Raw genomic sequence first — 9,613 nt, 5'->3', positions numbered from 1 at the left:
GAAAGAAAGATAAACTTTGCTTCTGTATGATTAGAAACATTCGTTGGCCTAAAAGCAAGGGATTGTAATAAATCTAGTAAGTTCATTTACTCAGTCATTATAAATCCTACTTTACACACATATATATTATGCTATACATTACATAAAATATGAACATCACGTTACATTCACATATGTGTGCGTATTAAATACTTGGAAGCCTATCATGTGCCATGCAGCTTTTGGAATGAAACATCAGCTCTGCTGTCCTCCTTCCTCCAACTATAGCCTGAAATTTCAAAAATCTTCCAGTTACTTTGACCTCAGGATCACGGTGTTCCCTTAGCTTTTGCCTATGCAGAATTTTCTAAAGTAGCCCCAATTTAAGTTGTTCTGACACATTGTTTCTGTAAATACACTTTAATTTACCAAACACCATTTCCCAATTGGTGATATATAAACTACAATCAGGAGTTTATTCGTAGCTACATGTACTTGAAAACAATAAAACTACTAATTTATCACAAATGTCGAGCATTTAAAAAATCTACTATGTGGAAGTGAAAGAGGTAGACTCCTTTGGAGCTTGGAAGATGTGGCTCACTTAGCAGCACATTGATTCTTCTCGTGACCCCCTCTCACTCCAAGCTAACTCCTTCCTAAATGAGACACCCCTTTCTCTGGCTTTCTGGAAGTGTTTTCTTGCTTGCTGAGATACTCCGCACCCAAGTCGGAGGGTCTTTTTAAGTTCCTAGTTTCAGTTTCTGGACCAAAATTTTGCTTGTTCTTTAATTACATAACAGAGGAATGACTCTGGTGTCTGCAGTTGCTATTGAATGAATTGATGTTTTTTCCTCTAATTATTCTCTGCTTGCTACCTAGAAAAGTATTTGTAAAGTAAATGAAAGAAGGATGAGTAAAGTAAGAACAATTCTACTAGCAATATCTTACTTTTGTATACTTTTTTACTTTATGAACCACTTTTACATATATTTTCCATTTGGTTTTACCCTCATAGTAATTCAACTAAATAAAGACTCACTAAGATCACCCATCATGAGCAAAACACTTTAACAGCAGTGGCTGTTAAAGATGAAAGAAATGCGGACTCTGACCTCAAAGAGTTCTCCATGTGCTGGGAAAAATTTAAAAGTGTGGTTAATTTCAATAAGGTGTTTTCCTATAGAGTGTATGAGAGCTTAGAAAGAAAATTTCTGATTCTGAAACTGCAGCAAGCAGTGTTCCTGATCCACTTTAGTGGACAAGGGAAACATGGCTGAGAGGAAAAATGAGTTGGTCAAAGAAATGGCAGAACTGACAGCAGAATCTGATTCTTCAAACTTTTTTCCGTCTCCCCATCTTTGGAATTTTCTTCTCCCATCTGAATTAAAAGTGGGGTTAATTCAAAGTTGGAATCACCAGGATCTGAAGTTGCTCAGTTTTGCCTCCTCTAAACCCTTATGGAACACATATCTGTCATGTTTCTACAAGTTTGTAGACTTGTAATGGTGCAATTCCTCACAGTGATTGCACATTTAGTCTCCATCACTTGAAAGAAACACATATTGACAGAAAGCAAGTATAGATTCAATGTCACTTTTAAAGATTGTGTTTCAATATCAAAGACATAGAAACAACCTAGATACCCATCAATGGTGGACTGGATAAAGAAAATGTGGTACATATACTCCATAGAATACTATGCAGCCATAAAAAAGAGTAAAATCATGTCATTTGCAGCAATTCAGATGGAGCTGGAAGCCATTATCATAAGCAAATTAAGACAGAAACAGAAAACCAAATACCATATCTTCTCTTATAAATGGGAGCTAAACATTGATTGAATATACATGGACACAAAGAAGGGTATTGTAGACACTGGGACCTACTTGAGGGTGGAGGGAGGGAGGAGGGTGAGGATTGAAAATCTGTCTATCAGGTATTAGGCTGATTACTTAGGTGACAGAGTTATCTGTACACGAAACTTGATAGAGTCACTCAAGAAGTTTAAAGTCAGACTAGGATAAGAACCTTCAGGGTCTTTATCCCGGTTACTGTCTCCAGAAATGGGACCTGGGATAAAAGTCACTAAGGAAAAATGCTTCCAGTAATAGCAGATATGTCCCCAAATTCCCTCTTCCAATGCCCTTCACATTGTTGAGATTGGAACAAGGGCTTTCTTAGACAATTTCCTGTTTGAAAATTCTACCATCATATTGTCTAGATCAGCGTTACTCAGATATTAATGTGCACAGGAATCACCTGGGTATCCTGCATAAATGCAGATTCTGATTTAGGAGGTCTTAGCCTGAGACTTTGCATTTCCAATAAGCTCCCAGGAGATGCCAGTGCTGTTTCAGGGAGGACATTTTGGGTTTCGTTTGTTTGTTTGTTTGTTTGTTTGTTTGTTTTGAGACAGAGTCTCACTCTGTTGCCCAGGCTGGAGTGCAGTGACACAATCTCTGCTCACTGCAACCTCCGCCTCCCGGGTTCCAGCGATTCTCCTGCCTCAACCTCCTGAGTGGCTGGGATTACAGGCACACACCACCATGCCTGGCTAATTTTTTTGTATTTTTAGTATTTTTGTATCACCGCACTGGCCATGATAGTCTCAATCTTCTGACCTCATGATCCACCCACCTTGGCCTCCCAAAGTGCTAGGATTACGGGCGTGAGCCACTGTGCCCAGCCTCAAGAAGCACACTCTGAAGAGCAAAGAACCACAGGCAAGGCTGTGGGGCCGGTCAAGCTGCGTGATGCTGGATTCCATGGGTGATGGCTGTGAAGGCACAAAGCAAGTCATATCTTCCCCAAAACTGACCAGAGACCCCACTTCCAAGGAAATCCTATGAAAAACAGGCAGCAACCTGCTACAGGATATTGATTATTTTTAGTTTTTTAAGAGGGGAATGTGCAGAGATGAGAAAGTAGCAGGAAAGAGTCCCTGGGGAGGACACTGAGTGACTCCTGTGCTGATTATTTTAAGAGAAGAAGCTGAGGAAAAGTATCTGCATCTCAGAAGGAGATAATTACTTCCCACTTAGCTCTTCAGTTTTTCAGGAAGTTTGCAAGGAGGGCAAGTAATTAGTCTCTTGAGAAGTGAAAGAGACAAAGTTCTTGGATGCAAAACTTTTCCCTACTGGCCTTTGCAGCAGAATCAGAAGTATCTGCCCACTTTTGGCGAGGCCCACAAATGCAAACATGTACTGTGGTAGTTGAGGGAAAAAAAAAAAGCTACATTAGAAATCAAGCTAAATGGCAGAGACAGTAAGACAGTGTTGCCTCCAGGCTCCGTGTCCTGGAAGGCTTCCCCTCCAACCATTCTTCACAGTCTTGGCCTTAGGGGGTGGCTCCCACACTGCGACTTCACACTGCAAGTTATGAGCAGGGCCTCTCCTCTAGGGATCTGTGGACGGAGCCAGCTTCAGAAGTGAGAGGAAGCTTGTATCTACTCTTTGTCCTGCTTTGCTAATTCTAGCCCAGCCTTGTTGAGACTCAGTCTAGTATAAGGAACCAGACCTGGAGCTCTTCCTGCTCCCACCATCTTCCCATGACTTTCCACGCCATCCACGGATTTCCAAGGAATGCCTCTTTCATCAGCCCTCCTACCCCATGACCCACAATACCAGTCCCACTCCATTTACTCCTTCTCGTCTGACTTCTACCATCTTTGCTTCTACCATCCTGGTAATCTGGCCAGGCTCCTCTCAGGAAACCCAACCTCAGAAGGCCTGGGCAGCTGGTCCTCCTTCTGGAACTTGGATCTAAGGTTCTGCAGTAGAAGGGACATAGTGGCCCATGAGAAGGGGAAGGCAGCAAGTCTGAGAGTGCGGATGCAGATCAGCTTTCTGCTGCTCTCAAGTGCATGAAAAAAATAAGTCCTTCATGACTTCCTATAAGAGGGTTGGAGGAGTGGTTCCCCGAGAGCCATTTCTGTTGAAAGGCAAGAGACTTTGGGGCCAGATGGAAGAAGTACACCAGGCAGCCTTGGTGTGAGGGGTGCTTCTATCCAGGAGCAGTCAGTCCAAGAGAGGGGAACTAACATAGGCACATGACTCCTCCTGTGTTGGGGTGCCAGGCCTCTCTGCTCTTCTTAGAGCACCTCCCATTTTCAGAACCCTATCCTAGACCTTGAAACCAGGTCCTGGAAAGGAAACACACCCAAAATAAAAGTCAAACACAAAGCAACTTAAAAGAATGCAAGCAAAACCACAGATCCGAGAAAGAGAGGTTTTAATAGGACATTTTAATAATAGCTAAATTTACTGAACTCATACTACAGTACCAGACCCTGCACTAAGAGTCTTATTTGGAATATCTCTTTTAATTAATATCATCCCATTGTACTTACTCCACATTCCCTATCTGTCCTTCATCGCAGGTGCACAGAAACTTGCCTTTGAGACATTCTAACAGTGTGTGTCCATTAGTTCTCTGCAGTGTAGGAGAAGAAACTTGCCTGAAGATGAGGGAGCAGGAGAGACTGAGAAAAAAGAGATTGAGGAGGGCATGTGGGTGCCCACCTGTGGCAAGTCTACTCCTCGTGACTTGCCAGGTGCTCTCCAGCCCTGTTAAGAGCTCACCCTCTCATCTCCAGGCTGCTGGGTCTCTAAGGAAGATCCATTCGGTCACATCCTCCATGACCTCCTTGACCTTGTAAAGATGAAGGGGTTAAGGAAAGGGGTTACCAGTGCAGTCACCAGGGCCATCACCTTGTTGAGGTGTGTGGAGTGGCCCTTGCCTGGCCTCACATAGATGAAGATGGCACTGCCATAGCCCAGAACCACCACTGTGAGGTGAGAGGCGCAGGTGGAGAAGGCCTTCTGGCGCCCAGAGAAGGAGGGAATGTGCAGCACTGCAGCCACAATGAGGATGTAGGAGAGAATGATTAGCAGCATGGTGATCATCACAAAGATCAGGGACAGGAAGAGGTCCATGCACTCAATGTGGCAGGTGTCAGAGCAGGCAAGCTTTAGTAGTGGGGCAGAGTCACAGAAGTAGTGGTCAATGACATTAAGGCCACAGAACCAGAGCCGTGTTTTCTGCAGTGTAGGAGAGACAATGGAGAGGAACCCGAACATCCAACAGGCCACCACCAGCTTCACATACACTGGACCGTTCATGATGGTTGGGTAGTGCAGGGGGCGGCAGATGGCCCACGTAGCAATCAAAGGTCTTGACAGTGAGGATCAGGAAGTTGGTGGAGCCCAGGGAGAAGTAAAAGAAAGACTGAGTTAGGTATTCGGCCAGGGACATGGTCCTGTGAGTGAACAACAGGTCTGCCAGCATCCTAGGTACCACAGTGGAGGTGGCCAGCATCTCCATGAGGGAGAAGTTGCAGAGGAAGAAGTACATAGGTGAGTGAAGGCGGAAGTCAAGGAAAGTGAGGCTGATGATGGCCAGGTTGCCCAGCAGTGTCAGCAAATATATCAACAGGATCACAGCAAATAGAACCTGGAACTCATGGAGATGAGAAAATCCCAGGAGCTCAAACTCCCTGACAATACTGTAGTTACCCACTGTACTTGATGCCCATTCTATGTGACACCTGCAAGGGGTTGGGAAATGTTAGTAGGAGATTGGCATCAACCTCTCTCTTGATCAGGTCCCCACAGTGCTGGCCTGGCTCCCCAAGCACACTAGCCTGTGTGCACAGTTGACCCCAGAAGACACATTCTCAAAGGGAAGGAGTTTCCCTGGGGCGAGGAATGGATTACTGGCTGGGATGAGTAGATTTATGACTTGGCCACCTCTACGTTGTCACTACTCTTAAGCTCTTCCTCTTCTGTAGTCTACTCACTGAGTATATTATACAACACACTTAATAAGCTCCAACTCTGTGCAAGACATTTGGCTGGGTCTGAGGGTGAAGTGGTAAACACTTTCTAACTGCCAAATCTAATGGTCTGTTGCTCAAATAATAGCTAATATTTACTGTTCTTTCCCTGTGCCAGACAATGTGCTAGATACCTTACACATTGCTTCCTTCCATCTTTTTTGCCCAATCCTCATCCTCTTTTTTTTCTCTATGACATTTCAGGCTACAGATAACCCATCTTTGAATTCATGCCCACCCTTGACTGCAAGGACCCTGCACTCTTGAATTTCTCCTACCAACCTGGTTTCCCTTGCCTGCCTCCTCTAGCTCCCTGTCTTCTGCCGTTTTCTAAACATTGATGTCCCCACATTTCTTATATTTAAAAAAAAGCCTCTATTTTCTCCTTCAGAAATCTCACCTTCTTTAACCAAAGCAATCTTTAAATGTAAATGAATTTCAAATCTGGATTTTGTCCTCCTCTGACCAGCCCACATCTCTAACCACCAGATTGACCACCACCACACATTCAACACGTCTAAAGATACACACATAGTCCTCCCCTCCTGCAAAGACCATGATCATGACTCCCAATTCCCCAGTCATCTGGGCTGGAACCTGGAAGTATCTAGTCCCCCTTTGTTTATCCATAGCCATCACCCTGGTTTCAGGATCTGTTTCCTCTCAACCACTGAAACAACATTCTTAATTTTTTTTATTGGTAGATTGCTCAATCGCCAACTAATCCATGCACGATACTATTGTATTTTATTTTCCTAAGTTATTGTGTCAATAAACTGTTTTTAATAATCTGTCACAATGGGATTTCATTTATAATTACTTTCAAAATCAATCAAACTAGCCAACCATATATCTTGATCCGGAAAAAGAGTAAAAGGATGCATTTTAAATATTAACAATGGCTATATCTGGGTGTGGGTTACAGGAATTTACTTTTTAAACATCTTGTATTGAAATTACATATATTTAATGTGTTATATTAGTCTGTTCTCACAGTGCTATAAGGGCCCACCCAAGACTGGATAATTTATAAAGAAAATAGGTTTAATTGACTTACAGTTCAGCATGGCTGAGGAGGCCTCAGGAAACGTACGATCATGACAGAAGGTGAAGCAAACATGTTCTTCTTCACATGGCAGCAGCAAGGAGAACTGTGGAGCAAAGGAGAGAAAAAGCCCCTTATAAAACTATCAGATCTCATGAGAACTCGCTCTCTATCACGAGAACAGCATGGAGGTAACCACCCCCATGATTCAATTACCTTCCACAGGGTCACTCCCACAAGATGTGGGGATTATGGGAAGTACAACTCAAGATGAGATTTGGGTGGGGACATAGCCAAACCATATCAAGTGTACATAGCATGAGGTTTGGATATAAATATACTTAGTAAACTTATTGCTATAGTCAAGCTAATGATTATATCCATCTCTTCATATAGTTACCACTTTTTGTGTGTACTGAGATGACCTAAGGTTGACCCTTTTAGCAAATGTCAAGTATGTAACACAGTGTCACTACCTGTAATCCCCATGCTGAACATTAGATTGCTAGAACTTATTCTTCCCACCCAAGTGAAACCTTGTACCCTTTGTTCTTCTATATGTACATATTCATTTCCACATTCTGTTAATTTAAATTTGAATTCTCTTTATATATTATTTTAGTGATAAAAAAATATTAACAACAACAATCTCTTCCCTTGTCAGTCAAACCAAGAACAAATTCTCCCTGGCAACTTCTGCCCTGCATGACTCTGCTCATTCACCACCCTCAAAGCTTCACCCTCCCACCTCCTGGTCATACACTTTGTGCTACCACCAAACTGAAACCTTGCTATTGTCCATAAGTTAATTCCACTTTGCCTTCAAACTCTTTCATTTTTATTCCTGTGCTTAGAATACTTTGTTCTGCCATCTTCACCTGGCAAATTCTTAATCACCTACCAAGGATTATCTCAAATGTCCCCTCCTTTACAAAGCTTCATCCCCTGTGCAGATGTGAAGTCATCCTGCCTGGAGTTTCCAATCAGAAAAGTTAACATGATCCGTCTTGCATTATAATTGTGTACCAGTCAGATTCCACATCCTGGACTCCTAGTATCTCAGTGTCAGGGCTCGTTTTTCACCTTTATAATCCTCAGAATACCAAGCAACATGCCTTACACAGTGTAACTACTCATTACATTTTGGTTAAACAGGCCAGGTGCAGTGGCTTACACCTGTAATCCCAGCACTTTAGGAGGCAGACGCGGGAGAACTGCCTGAGGCCAGGAGTTTGAGACCCAGCCTGGGTAACATAGAGAGACTCTATCTCTACAAAAATAAGAAAGTTAGCCTAGTGTGGTGCTGAATGCCTGTAGTCTGAGCTACTTGGAAGGCTGAGGTGGGAGGATCACTTGGGCCCAGGAAGTGGAGGCTGCACTAAATTGTGATTATAACACTGCACTACAGCCTGGGCCACAGAGAAGACACTCTCTCAAAACAATAATAATAATAATTTTGGTTAAACGAATGAGCACATACGTTGGGTTTTCATTTCTAGTCCTGAGAAGTAAATTTTTGCCAAATGGAAACTCATATTTTCTTTAATGATGATGTGTATGTGTGTAATGTGGACTTTAACAAAATGTAATGGGGCAATCACGACCGCATAATTTCTTAACAGAAAGCTAAAATGAGACCAAGCCCAGAAAGGCAGGATCCTGGAATCAGGCACACTATTATTTCTGCAGCAAAGTACACAAATATTCACACTCAATGAAATAAAGGCAGAAATGGGCCCATGTTTATTAGTTCAGAACAAGTTAAGCCGTTTAATTGCTTTGACTCAACATTTAAGACAGAACTTTCAGTATTCAAAGCACTTTGATTACATAATTGTGGATAAAGGGTTGGGAATGGGTAGGCCCCATCCACTGAGGACCCACCATGCACTGACTCCCATGCCGCAAGGATGCTGTGAAATCATTACCAACTTCATATCATAGATGATAAAAACTGAGGCTCTGAACATTTAAGGATCTTAATCCCAAGTCATATGGCCAATAAATATTGAGTTGGGATTTGAACCTAGAGTTTACAACTCCAATATCTATTTGTTTTGATATATAAACCCCAAGTATGTGGAATCTGCAAAGCATTCAATCAAGTACAGTGCCATATCAATCTTCAAACACAGGAGTCAAAGCTTATTGCTTATATGTACAAATAAAAATGCTTTTACCTACAAAAAATCTATTTAATAAATGGCAAATGAATGAATGTATTAAAGTCCCACAATCAGCTGTGAACTATCAGTGATAGGTAGGAGATGGGGAGGGTGTCCCTTTCCCAGCAGAAATATCTAACTTGGGTCTCAAATGCTATTGCAAGACTAGTTAGAGGTGCTCCAAACATGGTTGGCCCTCAGCCCTCCATCTCTCATGGGGAATCCGTGACTGTCTAGACACCCAGGAAGCTGCTGTTCCTCTAATTACAACTTCCTAGAATGTAACCTCACCCTATTCAGCCCATATTGATGTCCTTCATATTCTGCAGGTGTTATAAATTCCTAAGCCAGAAGGAGAAATTCAGCCCATGGGCCTGTTTTGTGTTTTATCTGCCACCTGCCACTCAGAAAGCAACATCTTTCTACCAAGTTTCAGAGACATCACATCTTGAGGCTCTGCAGTCTAAAACATCTCAAGTCTTGGAATCAGAGTCAAAGGAGAATTCTGAGATAACTGAGTCAGGAGTGATCCAGTTCATCCGGCAGGCTTAGCTTCATAGCATGCCAGCTGGCCTCCTTTTCAAAGTG

General features: G+C 42.7%; 1 pseudogene; it reads right to left on the bottom strand.

Annotated features, from left to right (window-relative positions):
• Positions 1 to 2,626: 2,626 nt before the first annotated feature.
• LOC116527954 lies at positions 2,627 to 5,529 on the bottom strand (annotated as a pseudogene).
• Between the last annotated feature and the right edge of the window lie 4,084 nt (positions 5,530 to 9,613).

Source organism: Sapajus apella, unplaced genomic scaffold (assembly GCF_009761245.1).
Source record: "Sapajus apella isolate SASKATOON/1434 unplaced genomic scaffold, GSC_monkey_1.0 scaffold56, whole genome shotgun sequence".
Taxonomy (NCBI): domain Eukaryota; kingdom Metazoa; phylum Chordata; class Mammalia; order Primates; family Cebidae; genus Sapajus; species Sapajus apella.
The sequence above is the reverse complement of the archived record's forward strand: the minus strand, read 5'-3'. Positions and strand labels throughout refer to the sequence as shown.